This window comes from Dasypus novemcinctus, chromosome 19 (genome assembly GCF_030445035.2).
Source record: "Dasypus novemcinctus isolate mDasNov1 chromosome 19, mDasNov1.1.hap2, whole genome shotgun sequence".
NCBI classification, from domain to species: Eukaryota; Metazoa; Chordata; class Mammalia; order Cingulata; family Dasypodidae; genus Dasypus; species Dasypus novemcinctus.
In genome coordinates, this window is record NC_080691.1 from 4,261,918 (window position 1) to 4,276,942 (window position 15,025).

The 15,025-nt window shown below is 36.4% G+C and overlaps 1 long non-coding RNA gene and 1 pseudogene across 1 annotated transcript in view; one reads left to right on the forward strand and one right to left on the reverse strand.

Annotated features, from left to right (window-relative positions):
• The window catches only part of LOC139436965 (uncharacterized), a 163,828-nt gene that overhangs the window by 10,004 nt on the left and 138,799 nt on the right, over window positions 1–15,025 (forward strand). The gene's annotated exons all lie outside the window — the stretch shown is intronic.
• Window positions 12,869–13,914, reverse strand: LOC131274681 (zinc finger and BTB domain-containing protein 44-like; annotated as a pseudogene).

Sequence of the window (15,025 nt, forward strand, 5' to 3'; positions counted from 1 at the left end):
TGCCAAAAGTAAAACCACCAAAAATCCAAAGGAAATGAACTTTTTGTCTCTCACAGCTTTTAAAGCTCTTCATGAATCTGATAATATACAAGCCATACAATGGAAAGTGTTCTGAAGAGTGAGAGCAATAAGCATTCTATAGGCAGAATAAGATAGTCTTAAAGAAAATAATCTTATTGATTGGCACAGGATAGTTTTCCTACCTTGGCTTAACCTTGACTATGAGGAACTAAACTACAGAAGAAGGGAGCTGTTGCTTTATGATTGGTTGTTCCCAAGATTCAGTATCGGGGACAGAAGAACTTACAGAGATAGGAACTTAGGTAAGCTTAGGTTTCCTGACATAGGGCTTAGCATGGGAGGCTACATCTCAGTCCAATGTACTCTATTTAACATCATTTAGGCCTGTATCTCTTTTTGTTTTAACAATAAAAGTCCTTCCTACTTTCTCAAAGGTAGAATAATTTCCACAATTATTCAACAAAGTATACATTAAGGAAGTACACACCAAAAGAAAAAAAAAAACTACCTTTAAAGAACTCATGGACCCATGCTATAAGTGTTTCATGTAATAGGATGGTTGCAAATATCAGAACTTTGAAAGGGATGAACAATATTCCCTATTCAAAAGAAAATAAATCCAGAAAATAATGGAAAATAAAAACATGAAAAATATAATTTATGAACTGAAAATAAGGGTGAAAATTCTTCTAAATAACCTTGGCACACATAATAAACATACATTAGGAAAACCAATACTAATTGTTGAATATTTTACATATTACCAGAGTCACAAACCTAGACCAATATTCCTGAGATAATTATTGGTCTTGTATTAGGTCAAATACTTATATAAATTAAAATACCTAAATGATATAAATACCTACTGTAACAAGTTAAAAGAAATAAAAGTAACCATTACTGGTATACATATGGAAGAGAATTAATAGAGAAGAAAAAAATAAATCATTTATAACTGGAAAAAATAGAAGAAATATCTGTGCCTGTTGTTATTTCTGCAATGAAGAGTGTTCTATATCTGCACACTCCATTACAGCAGCTGATAGCCACATACAGTTATTGGGCATGACATTTGGCTAGTGCTGAATTTTAGCACTAGCTCTGAATTTTTAGTGGTATTTAATTAAATTTAATAGTCATATATGGTTATTGCTTACAGTAATGAAAAGTAAAGACCTAGAACCTTGAACAATGTAATTAAAAGTAATGAAATAGATTTGAAAGAAAAATGAATACAAAAGTAGTCAAAAATTGGCAATGAGAATGGTGAGGCAAAAGTTGATACAATAAAATGGAAGAGAGTTTTTTTGGTTTAAAAATTTCTGAATATAGTCAGGACTTATAAAATATAAGTAAATGAGGCCTGGTCACATTTACTATTTGGAGACTTCACCAGAGCCCCCAAATTGGAAGATGTGATTTAGTCAGCTAGGTTCTGAATCAGGTTCAAAAATAAAGCATGACTTTTATAATTTTTTTTGGTGTTCAGTTGTTCATAGTATCATCTTATAATTTTTCAATTTCTATAGTCAGTAGTTATATACAATTTCATTTCTAACTTTAGTTATTCATGTTTTTCTTTTCATTGTCACTGTAGCTAAAGTTTTGGCAATTTTATTGTCAGAGAACCAACTTTTGGTTTTGTTTTTTCTGTATTATTTCCTCTCTTCTCTATTTTATGCATGTTCATTTTAATCCTTATTATTTCCTTCCTTCTCATAACATTGGGCTTAGTTTTCTTTTCTTTCCATAGTTCTTCAAGATATAAGGTTAAGTTTTTGGTTACTGAATTAAAGTTTTTCTTATTAAAAGTAACTGTTTATATATATATAAATTATCCTCTGAACATGACTTTAATTTCATCCCATAAGTTTTAGTATATTGTCATGGTTTTAGTTTATCTCAAAGTATTTTTTAATTTCCTCATGATTTTTTTGAATCATTGGTTGCTCAAAAATGTTGATTTTTGTGTATTTGTGAGTTTTCCAGGTTTCTTTCTGGAATTGAATTTTATTTTTATTCCATTATTGTTCAAGAATATATTTAATTTTTAAAAATTTTTAGACATTTTTATGCCCAGATATATGGTCTACCCTGTAGAATATCCCAGGTACACTTGAAAAGAATGTACATTCTGCTACTGTTGTTTGACATGACTTGTATATATCTTACAGGGTCAAAGTGGTTACTAGTGTTCATTTCCATTGCTTTAGGATTTGTGAGGTAACATAGGAGTTTCTTCCCTCTAAAAGTTCATTAATGACTTATCTATGAAGTCCTTTATTGCTGGTAGACTTTACACCAACATCCAAGATGGCTTTCTTTCCAAGTCTGACCTAAATATAACAATTTTTAAAACCTTCTTGAATATTCAAGTCCAATACTAGTGCCTATCTAAAGCTAAACAGAACCTCTGTGTTCTACCAAAGTCTGTACCACTGTAAAATACACTTCTTGACTACATCCTCCATTACACAATGAACTCCAAGTGGTCAGGAGTCTAGCTTGTCTGTTTTATCTTTCATCATCAAAGTTTAGTGTATGAAGAGGCTCAGAAGTGATGACAGAATGATAGACACTGATTTGGGCATTTGTTATTATTAAAGCCCAAGTATTGGGATTAATATTGATGGAAACCACTTGTGAGGTAAGTAATTTAAGAGTTATGAAGAAGTAACAAACCAAGGAATGTCGGGCATTAATGTGGATGTCCATGGGGGCTACCCATATACTTAAACTGAGTCAGTTTCAAGGATGATTGAATAAAAACTATCTGTTCATTGACCCAAACCCTTTCACAGAAACCCAAACTGAGATTGGTAATGGTGGGGTAAAAAAGAATATGTACTCCTAACTGTATAAATTTATAAATACTTACATTCCTTGTTTTCCATATAAAAATAATTTAATATAGAATTTTATTAATAGCACTGATAATAAATTTTCATCAGGAAGTCATTTATTTGTATACAAGTTTAAAAAGTATATTTTTGTCCTAAGCCCTTTAGGGGCCTATTAGATTATTTCAAAGGATTCCCTTTTCCATTTTGCCAAAATAATTTTTGTGTTTCCTATCAAATTTATGATGAATATTTACTGGATTACTTAGTTTAAATTATGGCATCTATTTTTAGTTATCTTAATAATATCATATTTTCTGATATCAAAGATGGAAATATAGCCATAAAATCTGTCATTTTCTCAATTCATCCTGTGAGATTTTGATGTTGGTAGAATTATTCCTTCCAAGAATCAATGACATGGAGATGTATGATACTATTTAGAGACCTTGGAAGATTTTGAACAGTGCCCATTCCCTTTCTAAGAATGGGACTATTGTCTATGATTGGTATATTATAATTAATATTCAACTCTTTCTATACAATTCTGTTAAACTTGCATGCACAATTTTCTAAATTGATAAAATATCTTAGGACTCAAACTACACAGTTCTCATAGAGAAGACATGAGTGGGGCAGCAAATAGACACAGAGAACAGACAACCAGGGTGGGGGGGGAAGAGGAGAGAAATAAATAAATAATTTTTTTAAAAAAAGACATGAGTGGGAAGACCCTGGGCACATAAAGAGCTTTAGAGCATGAAAAATAATTATAAACAGTAATAGTTATAAAATATCAAAAGAAATATGATCATTATAAATAACCACAAGGAAAATATATGAAAAATATATCCAGATAGAGATGACCAAAATGTACAATAAAGAAAATCAAATAAATATGGAAGTTGGCATTAATAGAAGAATCAAGGGTCACAAAAATATATAACACTCACAAAGGCCAAATAACAAAATGGCAGAAGATAGCCCAACATTACCAGTAGTGCCTTTTTTTAAAAGATTATTTATTTCTCTCCCCTCCTCACTCATTGTCTGCTCTGTGTCCATTTGCTGTGTGTTCCTCTGTGTCCACTTATATTTTCAGGTGGCACTGGGAAACTGTGTCTCTTTTTTGTTGTGTCATCTTGCTGTGTCAGCAATCCTTGTGTGTGGTGCCACTCTTGGGTGGGCTGTACTTTTTTCAAGCAGGGTGGCTGTCCTTGTGGGGCACACTCCTTGCATGTGTGCTCCCCTGCATGGGGATGCCCCTGTGTGGCTTGGCACTCTTTGCACACAGCAGCACTGTGCATGGGCCAACTCACCACATGGGTCAGGAGGCCCTGGGTATGAAGCCCTGGACCCTCCATATGGTAGACAGATGCTCTGTCAGTTGTGCCACATCTACTTCCCATTAGTAGTGTCTTTTAATTCCATTGGTCTTGGATAGGGTTTTTCATTTTGCTTTTCTACTATCCTCCCAGACATGCTAATGCTGCAGATCCACCTACTACTCACTATAAGTACCAAGGTCTTGTTTGGGGTCAGAAAGTTTATTCTTTAGAGAATACATTCTCAACTTTGATATTAATAAGAATCATACCTGGAGTTTTCAAACTCTCAACACCCAAGTCACACATGGGAACAATTAAATCATGATTTCTAATGCTAGAAACCCAGCATTAGAATTTGTTAAAGTTTCCAAGAGATTTCAATATGCTGATGCTTTTGAGATCTATGCCCTTAGAGTGCATGGTGCAATATAGGAAATGTCTACATTAAATGTGCAAATAATCATAAGCACAGTTGCATATTTTTAATAAAAGGAAAATTATTTTCATATGCATATCAGTATAGGTTTGTATATACTAGAGTGTTTTTCTAGTGATATTTGTAACCATATTCAGATTTTAAAATCCACTAAATTTGGATATTTTTTTGAAATCTTAACTGCTTTATTTATATATAATTAGCATGTCCAAAAATTAAAAATTTAAGTGTACAAAGAATTTTGCACTTAGCACCATAATCTTTTTTAGAACATTTTAATTGTCCCCAAAAGAAAATATACCAAACAGCAGTCACTCTTGTTGTACTTTGCCAAATCCATTCAATAAAAAAATAAAATAATCACAATATGATAAAATAATATATATAAAATAATAATATAATAAAATAATAAAATAAAATTCTTCAATTCCATTCAAATATAAATTCTAATTCTTAGTAAGAAAACCACAAAATTGCATAGTACTCTGTGGTAGATACTTAAATTTTAACTTTTGACCTACAAAAATGAAATTATACAACAGGCTTCCCCTTTTATCTTAGCTTTAGTAAGAATAAAATGTTCTAGAGACTACTATGTGGTCTCTGCCCTAACATTTCCCTACTCCATGCTCCATAACACTAGCCAGTTTCATTTTTATCACAAAAGCAATGTCAATCACAAGTATTAATATTTCTTCATCTTCACTTTGCTTATTTATTTATTTTAGGAGATACTGAATATTGAACTCAGGACCTGATACATGGGAAGCAAATGTACAATTATTGAGCTACGTTTGCTACCCTTCATTTTATTTTTTTCATGGTAGGTACAGGATTATTTTTTTTCTTCTTGTTTAATGCTTCTGGGTAAAACTTTCAGTATAATATTGAATAGCAATGATTAAAACAAGTATCCTTGTATCATTACTTGTCTTAGGGGAAATGCTTTAAGGCTGTCCCCATTGGTATGTGTTTTTCATAAATGTCCATTATGTTGAGGAAATTTCCTTCTATACCAATTTTTCTGAATGTTTTTTTAAAATATATTTTTTTATGTTTTTAAAGGTTACTTAAATTACATAAATATTACATAAAAAATATAAGGGAGTCCCATATGCCCCATTACCTATCCCTTCCACATTTTTCCACATTAACAACATCCTTCATTAGTATCCTCTTGACACTTGGAAATTCTTAGCCATATAAACTCCTTTGTCTATACATTTTATCCCTTTTGGTCAAGGTCTTTTTCCAGTTGCATTGCTTATTGGTGCTTGGTAGTAATCCCTAGGTGCCAGGAAGGCTCATCCTTGAAGTACTGTCCCAATCTGAGGGAAGGTAATGCATTTATATGTTAAGCTCAGCTTAGAAAGAGGCCACATTTGAGCAACAAGGGGGCTTTTGGGAGGTAATTCTTAGGCACCCTATAATACTAAGCTAAGTTACAATTTCAAAATTAAAAGTTCCTAAGTACAGTCATCAATATCATGGGCCCATAAATGAACCATTCTCCTTCACTTGTCACTGACCCCAGCCATACTCCGGGGATTCTTGCTGTTCCTTTAGAGAATGTGGCAGAACTCCCCAGGATGGGAATTCAATATTTTTTCATTTATTGTGTAAATCTCCACCCACTATGGCCATGCCCCATGAAAATTTGAACACATTTATATGCTTTATAGGTGAACCCCTCCCTTATATCTCCCATCAATGACACCTCACACCAATGATCCTCCCCACCATAGTTGTAATCCTTCTATGATCCAAAACTTCTTAAAAAATAAAGCCAACAAATAATCAAATACAATTAACAAGAAAAGTAATTGTAGCAGTTTGATATAGTTATGGGTTCCAAAAATAGGTATTGGATTATGTTTGTAAATGACCTGTACCTGGGCATGATTAAATTATGATTAGGACTTTGAGCCCTGTCAGTAGGGTGTTGGGTCCCCACCAGTTGGTGGGTGGGGACTCACTGATAAAAGACATGGCAAAGGACAGAGTTGGAGTGTGTTTAACGTTGGAGTTTTGATGTTGGAGTTTGATGCTGAAGTCTTAAGCTGGAACCCCAGGAAGTTAAGCACACAGAGGAAAGAGAAGCAAGCCCCAGGAACAGAGGAACACTGAGCCAAGAAAGAAGCTAATCCTGGGAAGGGAGGAACCCTGAGCCCAGAGAAAAACAAGACCTGGGAAGACAGGAACTCAGGAAGCCTGAACTCTGGCCAATGTTAGAAACTATCTTGCTCCAATAGGTGGAAATAGACTTTGGTGAGGGCAGTAACCTATGCTGCCTGGTATCTGTGAGCTCCTACCCCAAATAAATACCCTTTATAATAGCCAACAGGCTTCTGGTATTTTACATCAGCACCCTTTCTGCTGACTATTACAGAATTTGGTACCAAGGAGTAGGGAAGTGCTTTTGCAATTACCAAAATGCTGGAACGGTTTTATAAATGGATAAGGGGTATTTTTTTGGAGGAATTATGAGATGTTTGGAAGAAAAGACCTACAGTGCTTTGAAGAGACTGTTAATAGCAATCTGGATGCTAAAGAGACTTTCAATGATGCCTTAGAAGTAAATGATGAAACTATTATTGGAAACTGGAGGAAAGGCAATACATGTTTTAAAGTTGCAGAGAACTTAGCAAGATTAACTCCAGGTGTTTTATGGAAGGCAGAATTTGAAAATGGTGAGCCTGGGTATTTAGCTGAAGAAATTTCCAAGTGAACTTGCAGAATGCAGCTTGGCTTCTGCTTGCAGCTTATACTCAAATGTTAGATGTGGGAGATATGCTGAGGACTGATTTGTTGGGTACAAAGGAAACAGAAACTGATTCTGGAAATTCCAAGCCTCTGGAAATCAAGATCTCAGGTGAAAGTGCCCCATTGGAGGGCTTAACTAAACTTGGAACTTGTAAATCAGGATTGAAGATGCAGTTATGTCAGAAAGACTTGTGGAAAGTTTTACTGTCTGATGGCTTAGATCCATGCTTCCTGCATGCTAAACCAACAGAATTTTGAGAGAGCTGTATGAACAAAACCACTGTCAGCCTGGAATAAAAAGGACATGAAAAGAAGAGATTGATGGGGAAACAACTTCAAGAAGAAAACCATGGAAGCTGAGATCTGGAATTAAGACATCACCTTGGACCAATAGAGAAACCCCACCCATGTGTACAGAGAGGATGAGTTTGCCCCACTAGATGAAGAAGGTGGATGTTCCTGCCCAATGTTCTGATAGACTTTTGCCACCCCAAGGTACAGAGAGGGTGGAAAACATTCCTTGAGGATTTGGACAGTTAAGATCAGCACCCCATAGGACTGAGAGGTGTGCACCTGTCCCCCATGGATCAAGGAAGCCCAGGTGGTCAACTCATAGCTCTGAGAGTGTTGAACCTGCATGCTGAAGGTTAGGGAAGGCCAGGTGGTCAACTCATTGCTCTGAGAGGGTTGAACCTGTATGCTAAAAGTTAGGGGGAATGTTGTCCTCATGTCACTGTGCTAGGAGGGTTAAGACACTAACCCAGGGATTGGATAAAGTGTGGCAAGTCACCCCAGTGCTCTCACAGGGTGAGTTCTGGAGGTAGGGCAACACCCAGATGCTTGATGAGGATGGAACCAAGAAAATGGCCATTGGAAAGCCTGTGGAAGGGGTGGGTTCCTATAACACCCCAAGGAGAAAAGACCATCTTTTTAAGAATGACTTTCAGACTTTGAAATTGTTCAGAGGATGCCCTGCAGGATTACTAAAATCTAGAGGACCCATGACTCATGTTTCCTTCCCAATTTCTCCATATTGTAATGAAAAGGTTTATCCTTTGTCCATTTGCATATTGGAAGCAGATAAATTGTTTTTGTAAGTTTCAGACATCTACATCCAGATGGGGACTTTGCCCAAAGACAAAGTGTATTTCTTTAAATTGACTGTGATGTGATTTAGTGCTTGCATTTTTTACTGATTTAAGGTTTGTTTTAATATTGCAATGTCTTTTTAGAATTCAGTGAGTGGAATGTAGCCGTTTGATATAGTTATGAATTCCAAAAATAGATATTGGATTATGTTTGTAAACTGGCCTATACCCAGGCATGATTAAATTATGATTAGGGCTTTGATTAGGTATGTCAGTAGGGTATTGAGTCCCTACCACTTGGTGGGTGGGGCACTGATAAAAGGCATGGCAAAGGACAGAGTTGGAGGGTATTTAATGTTAGAGTTTTGAGGTTGGAGTTTGATGCTGAAGTCTTAAGCTGAACCCTCAGAAAGTAAGCACACAGAGGAAAGAGAAGCAAGCCACAGGGAGAGAGGAACTCTGAACCAAGGAAGAAGGAAGTCCTTGGAAGAGAGGAACCTGAGCCCAGAGAAAAGCAAGACCTGGGAAGACAGGAATCTAGGAAGCCTGAACCTTGGCAGATGTTGGTAGCTGTCTTGCTCCAACATGTGGAAGTAGACTTTGGTGAGCAAAATAACCTATGCTACCTGGTATCTGTAAGCTCCTACCCCAAATAAATACCTTTATAATAGCCAACATGCTTCTGGTATTTTGCATCAGCACACTTTTGGCTGACTAATACAGAATTAATGATAATTTTTTAAATAAATTAAATATAAGTAATAAAACATATGGAATAATAAAAAAAATGAAGCAATATTTAAACATTTTTGACATTGTCTTTCATCACTGTAAGGTCTGTTGTCTTGTATGTACAGTGACGTTTTCCACCATTTATACTCCCAGTGTTATTTTTTCCACATTGTCATCAAAGAAGTTTTATGTTACAGAAAAGTCATGTACATATTTAGGGGTTTCCCATAAACATATCTTCACTCCTTTCCCCTATTAATAATATTTTTCCTGTGGATCATACATTTGTTACAATTGATGTACAAATATTGAAATATTGTTACTAACCATGGTCAATGATTTACATTATGGTTTAATTTTGGACCATGCCCTTTTTATAAATTTTGATGAAATTTAATGTGACCTGTATCCATCACTGCAAGATCATGTAGTAAAATTCCATCACCCCCAAATGTCCCATATTCATCTCTTCTATTACTCCCTCTTCCTCCCCTCAGGACCCATGGTACAATCAAACTTCTCTTGAGGAACAAGATTCATAGTTATTTGCAACAATATTTAGTGTTTGACATGCTGGTCTGTCTTCCCCTATAGGCATTGCCTATGCTCTCCAGAGACTCCTGTCCCTCTATTTGAGATCATAGCATGACTTCCCAGGATGGCAGTCCAACACTTCCCTCTCATTATGTGGGTCTTCACCTACTGATATTGATGTGGGCTATGGGTGGGAGGCTCTTCATCTCTTTGTAGATGACCTAAGCTGTCTGTGACTTGTGGGTGTGGGACAGTCAGAGGCTACAGTCCTGCCCTTGGTGACCATGGCAATGACTCCAGTGCCAGGAAACAGTTTAGCAATGCAAACTCTATAAACTTTAAATATTCAGGGAAAATGCAAACCAAATGTGCTAAAAGCTTATCTAGAATGTGTAAGGTCTATGCTAAAAGCTTACCTAGGATGTGGATGATATATGCTAATTCAAGCCTATTGAATTTAGACAATTTGACCCTTCCTCTCTGTATAATAGTAACTCAAAATTCTTGTTCAGGGCTCGGGTTTGAAACAGAAAGCTCCTGAGTCTGGCTGGCCATCAATAAACCATTTTTCCCTCTCAAAATCATTCCTGAGTACTGGTCTTTCTATATGCAAATAATTGAACCTCTCTCAACTTCTACAACACTATAGAAGTTGGGTGTTTGTGGTATTGAAGGCCAGGACATGAGAACTCTGAAAAGGAAGTTGATTTATTTTGACCAGCCAGACTTGCTGGACTCCTGTCCTAATAAAAACTAAGCCCCAAATAGAATTTTGGGTTCCCTTTTATACAGAAAAGATATAAGGGTGGGAAGTTAAATGGTGCTTTTATGAAAGAAAATGACTTTCCTTGTTAGTTAAGTGTTTGAGTAACAATAGGTTTTGAATTAAAGTACCCTGCCACATTTCAGGTGAGCTTGAATTGGCATACCCCCCACATTTCAGGTGAGGTTGAATTAAAGTCTCCCCCATGTTCTGTCTGGATGCAACTTTGAATACACATTCAGTCTTAACATCCTTTCTGAACATTCAGAGCTTGCGGCCCTATATTACTTATTTGGATTTCTAGAGATGAGGCACACTTGAGTACAGAATAAGACAATTTTGAATTTATGCATGGGCTATATTAAAACCATTCACCTAATTAGTAATCACCCAATGTTATGCCTCTTAACATAAAATGCTAATCTAGCTTCCAAACCCCAGCCAATGCTCCCATGCGGAACTCAATAACTAACCAGAGTATTGAAACTTAAGGCTCCATGCCCAGGGTGGCTGCACAGTGAACCTGTATCTAACACAGCCCCAAAGCCCTGGGCATACTTCCATCTTTGCCCTGGGTGCACTTCCATCATCACTTTGACCAGGCTTGGGCTGTAACACTGAGAGCACTTCCATATGCACCCCAACCAGGCTAACAGTCAAGCTGCAACACTGTGAACTCAAGCTGTAACATTGAGCTGTAACCAAAGAAACATCTGATCACTGCATTTAAAGCCACATTTCTTCATTCTGAAGTTTATTTCATCCAATGATCAAAAGTGGCAAAATATTTGAGCTATCTTTCCAAGTACTTTATATTCTTTCTCTGCTAGCCTTTTTAGCATTATTATTGTGTTTTGATATGGCGCTTCATGGGATTTGCTAGCTATGAGTATATCATCAGCACTCTGAAGGAAATGTTTTTCTTGGAGGCATATTCTTTGTAAGTTCTTAGACAGTGTTGCCCAAAAAGAGTTGGGTCATTTTTGAATACTTGTGGCAAAACAGTTCAACAATATTGTTTTGGGCCAGTATTGGGATCCTCCCATTCAAAAACAAAAAGCATTTGTGATTCTTTCTGTAAAGGTATTCAGCAAAATACAAAGGTGGACACAGATTCATTAAATGACATAGAACAGGTCTCCTTATTAATAAAAAAAGAAGAGAAAAAAGGCTTAGTAATATACATATCTCACAAAATCTAACCCCATATTCTTTTTTACCTTTAGAATTAATATAGTACCAACTTTGCTTTTGCTACAAAAACATTAAAATATTAACAATCGTCCATAAAATAGTTATATTTTTCCCATGTACCACCATATTCTTAACACCCCGAAGTAGAACATTCCCATACTTATATTATTAAGTACAATCCTCATCTACTTCCAAAATCATTGCTATACATTCCCAACATTTTCCTCCATCTATTCTCCAGCTAACGTTAATTTTCTTAGACAACTCATTTCAGCCACAGTCACATCCATAAGCCAAAAGTGTTTGTTACATTCGTTATAATATGTTACTATCATTTCCAACCAATACATATTTACATTGACCTTATTAAACATACTACATACATCCAGTATCTTCTCTCCCTTCTTATCCCATTCCATCTCTGACAACAACCTTCACTTCATTGTCCAACTCCATAAGTCTACACATTGTATTTAGTTCATATCAGTGAGACCATGCAATATTCCTCCCTTTGAGTCTGCCCTGTTCCTTTCAGTATAATATCTTCAAGGTTACTCCATGTTTTCATGTGCTTTCCCAGTTGATTTTTTCTTAGAGCTGAATGATATTCCATCATATGAATACACCATATCTTGTTTATCCATTCATCAGTTGGAGGACACTTAGGTTATTTCCCTCTTTTAGCAGTGGTGAACAATGCCATATGAATATCAGTGTGCAAATATCTGTTCAAGTCATTGTTTTCAGTTCTTCTGAATATATTCCTAGTAGTGGGATTGCTGGATCATATGACATTTCTATATTTTGTTTCCTGATGAACTACCAGATCATCTTCCACATAGATTGAACCATTTTGTAATCCCATCAACAGTGAAGGAATGTTCCTATTTCTCCACATCCTCTGTGGAATTTGTAGTTTTCTGTTCTTTTTTTTTTAAAAAAAAAAAACTGGTGTTCTTTGTTCTTTTGCATTGAAAATAATTCACAATTCATACCTTATGCTTTTGGCCCATCAGCTGCTGTTCAACTCTATTTTCTTTCCCACCGTGGAAATGGAAAAACAATTATAATGCTATTAGCATTTTTAAAAAAATCCAGTTATCATATTTAACCCTTCTTTACATTTCATAGTATCTAATAGACACTTAAAAACATTTGCTGAATTGGTTTTATTGTATCATAAAAAACATAGAAAACATTACATCTATAGAGGAAGACTGTGGACTAATGAGAAGGTCCTCTTGATCTTGCTCACTTCCTAATATTGTCTGCTGATCTCTCAATAAAAAATGAGATGCACTGACAGGCTGGGGCACTTCCTCATGAACCTCCTCATCACTTAACCTTCTGACGTTGACACAGACATCTTCTTCAGTACCCAGAGGCAAACTAGTTATTGTGCTCTTATAAGTCACATAATCAGCTGATCTTCTGCATGGATCAGATGGGTCAGGAAATTATAAAGTTTGGGTGTTTTCTGCATCTTAACCTTTTCAGACTGTATCATTTGACCAACTTCAAAAGGAAAAGTCCAGGGAAAAGCTAAAGAAGAATAAGCTAGTTGATTTATACCTTCTGAGTAGGAAGCTAAGGAATTCAATACCTGGGGAGAACATGTTTGCTACACTTTCTAGGACTTTAAGGAGACATAACTATGTAGCTTTTACAATTTCTCTGGGACTCTTGGCAAACAGGAATGTTTCTTTCTACCACACTGCACTCTGAATCAAAGGAAAAATGCTTCCATCTCAAGAAGTAGAATTTCCATTGGAATTTTTTCTTGTCCAGCATCTAGACCCTTTTCTGGTTGGCTATTGGGTGTATTCCATAAAATACTTGATTTCATGAATTCTGATCAGGGGTTGGCAATTTTAAATATTTGCATGTACGTGGCAACAGCTAGAACATCAATAATATTTTCTCTGTTAATTGACAGAGTGTCTGTGTAAGCATATTCTAAAAGGGGTAGAAAGTCAATCACTGTAACATAATGTAAATCCAACACATTCTTGTTCTCACCCACAGCTAGCCCCACAAGCTTGGTGCAAAAGAAATAACTGCAAGCCACTAGAAGCACCTTATGTGCCCAAAAGATTTTGTCCAGGACACATATAGTGATATTACTAAAATGTCCATCATTTTGCAGCATATTTAGCTTTCCAAGCATTTCCTGGCTGTGGGAAGAGGAGCTATGAATAAATGTTTTCAAACCCATCTTCTTCCTCTTCTACGGATGCTCTTCAAGATGCAATGAGTCAGAATTGCCCTGCGGCAGTGGTTCAGGGTCCTTAGCCCTACTGCTGTTGCTCCTTCTGCTGGGTTGGGCAGTGACCCAAGGGAGGGCAGGGCATGTGGCTCCCTTCTGGTCCCCCAGGGACAGAGGCCCTATCTCACATTGCACAGAGGGTTGTGCAGGGCTGTTGGCTGGGGCATGGTGGCACATCCATGTGGGGCTTGTGCACAATGGGTGGTGGTGGTGTAGTCCAGCTGGCCATTGGGCTTGAGGGGGAGGAGTGAGTTACCAGCCCAAGCTGGAGGTGGATTTGCTCAGTCACAGGCAGCATGCAGTTAGAGTAGCATGTGGTCCAGGCAGAGCCCAGTGGCAAAGGGGAGGGGGAAAAAGGGGAAGGTAAGGAAGGTTGATGAAGGGGAGCCACTGCTGCAAGTTTGGGCCCCCACCCCACCACTCTTCTGTTATTTAAATTATAGCCATACTAAACATTGGGTGATGAGTTTTATGTGCATTCCCCTAGTAGCTAGTGATGTTGAACATCATTTCATGTATTTTGGTGATTTGTATTTCCACTTTGGAGGAATTTTTGTTCAATGATTTTACCCATTTTTAAAATGGGTTTCCTTGTCAATTTGTTGATAAATTGTGTGATCTCTTTATTTAGCATGGAGATAAATCCCTCATCAGGATAGCATTTCACAAGATTTTTTATCATTGAGTAGGATGCCTTTTTACTTTCTTGACAAAGTCTTTTGAAGAACAGAAGCATTTAATTTTGAGGCAGTTCCATTTGTCTAGTTTTTCCTTTGTTGCTTGTGCTCTTGGTGTAATTCCAAGAAACCATCATTAGTCAAAAAATTTAAAGGTGTTTCCCTACATTTTCTTCTAGGAGGTTTATAGTTCTTTTTTAAATATAGTTAGGTCCTTGATCCATTTTGTACTAATGTTTGTATAAGGTATGATATAAGGGTTCTCTTTTTTAGATATGGATATTCAGTTTCCCAGTACAATTTAATGAATAGGCAAGTATGACCTATTTGAGTCTGTTCAACACTCTTGTCAAAAATCACTTGACTATAGATGTGTGGATCTA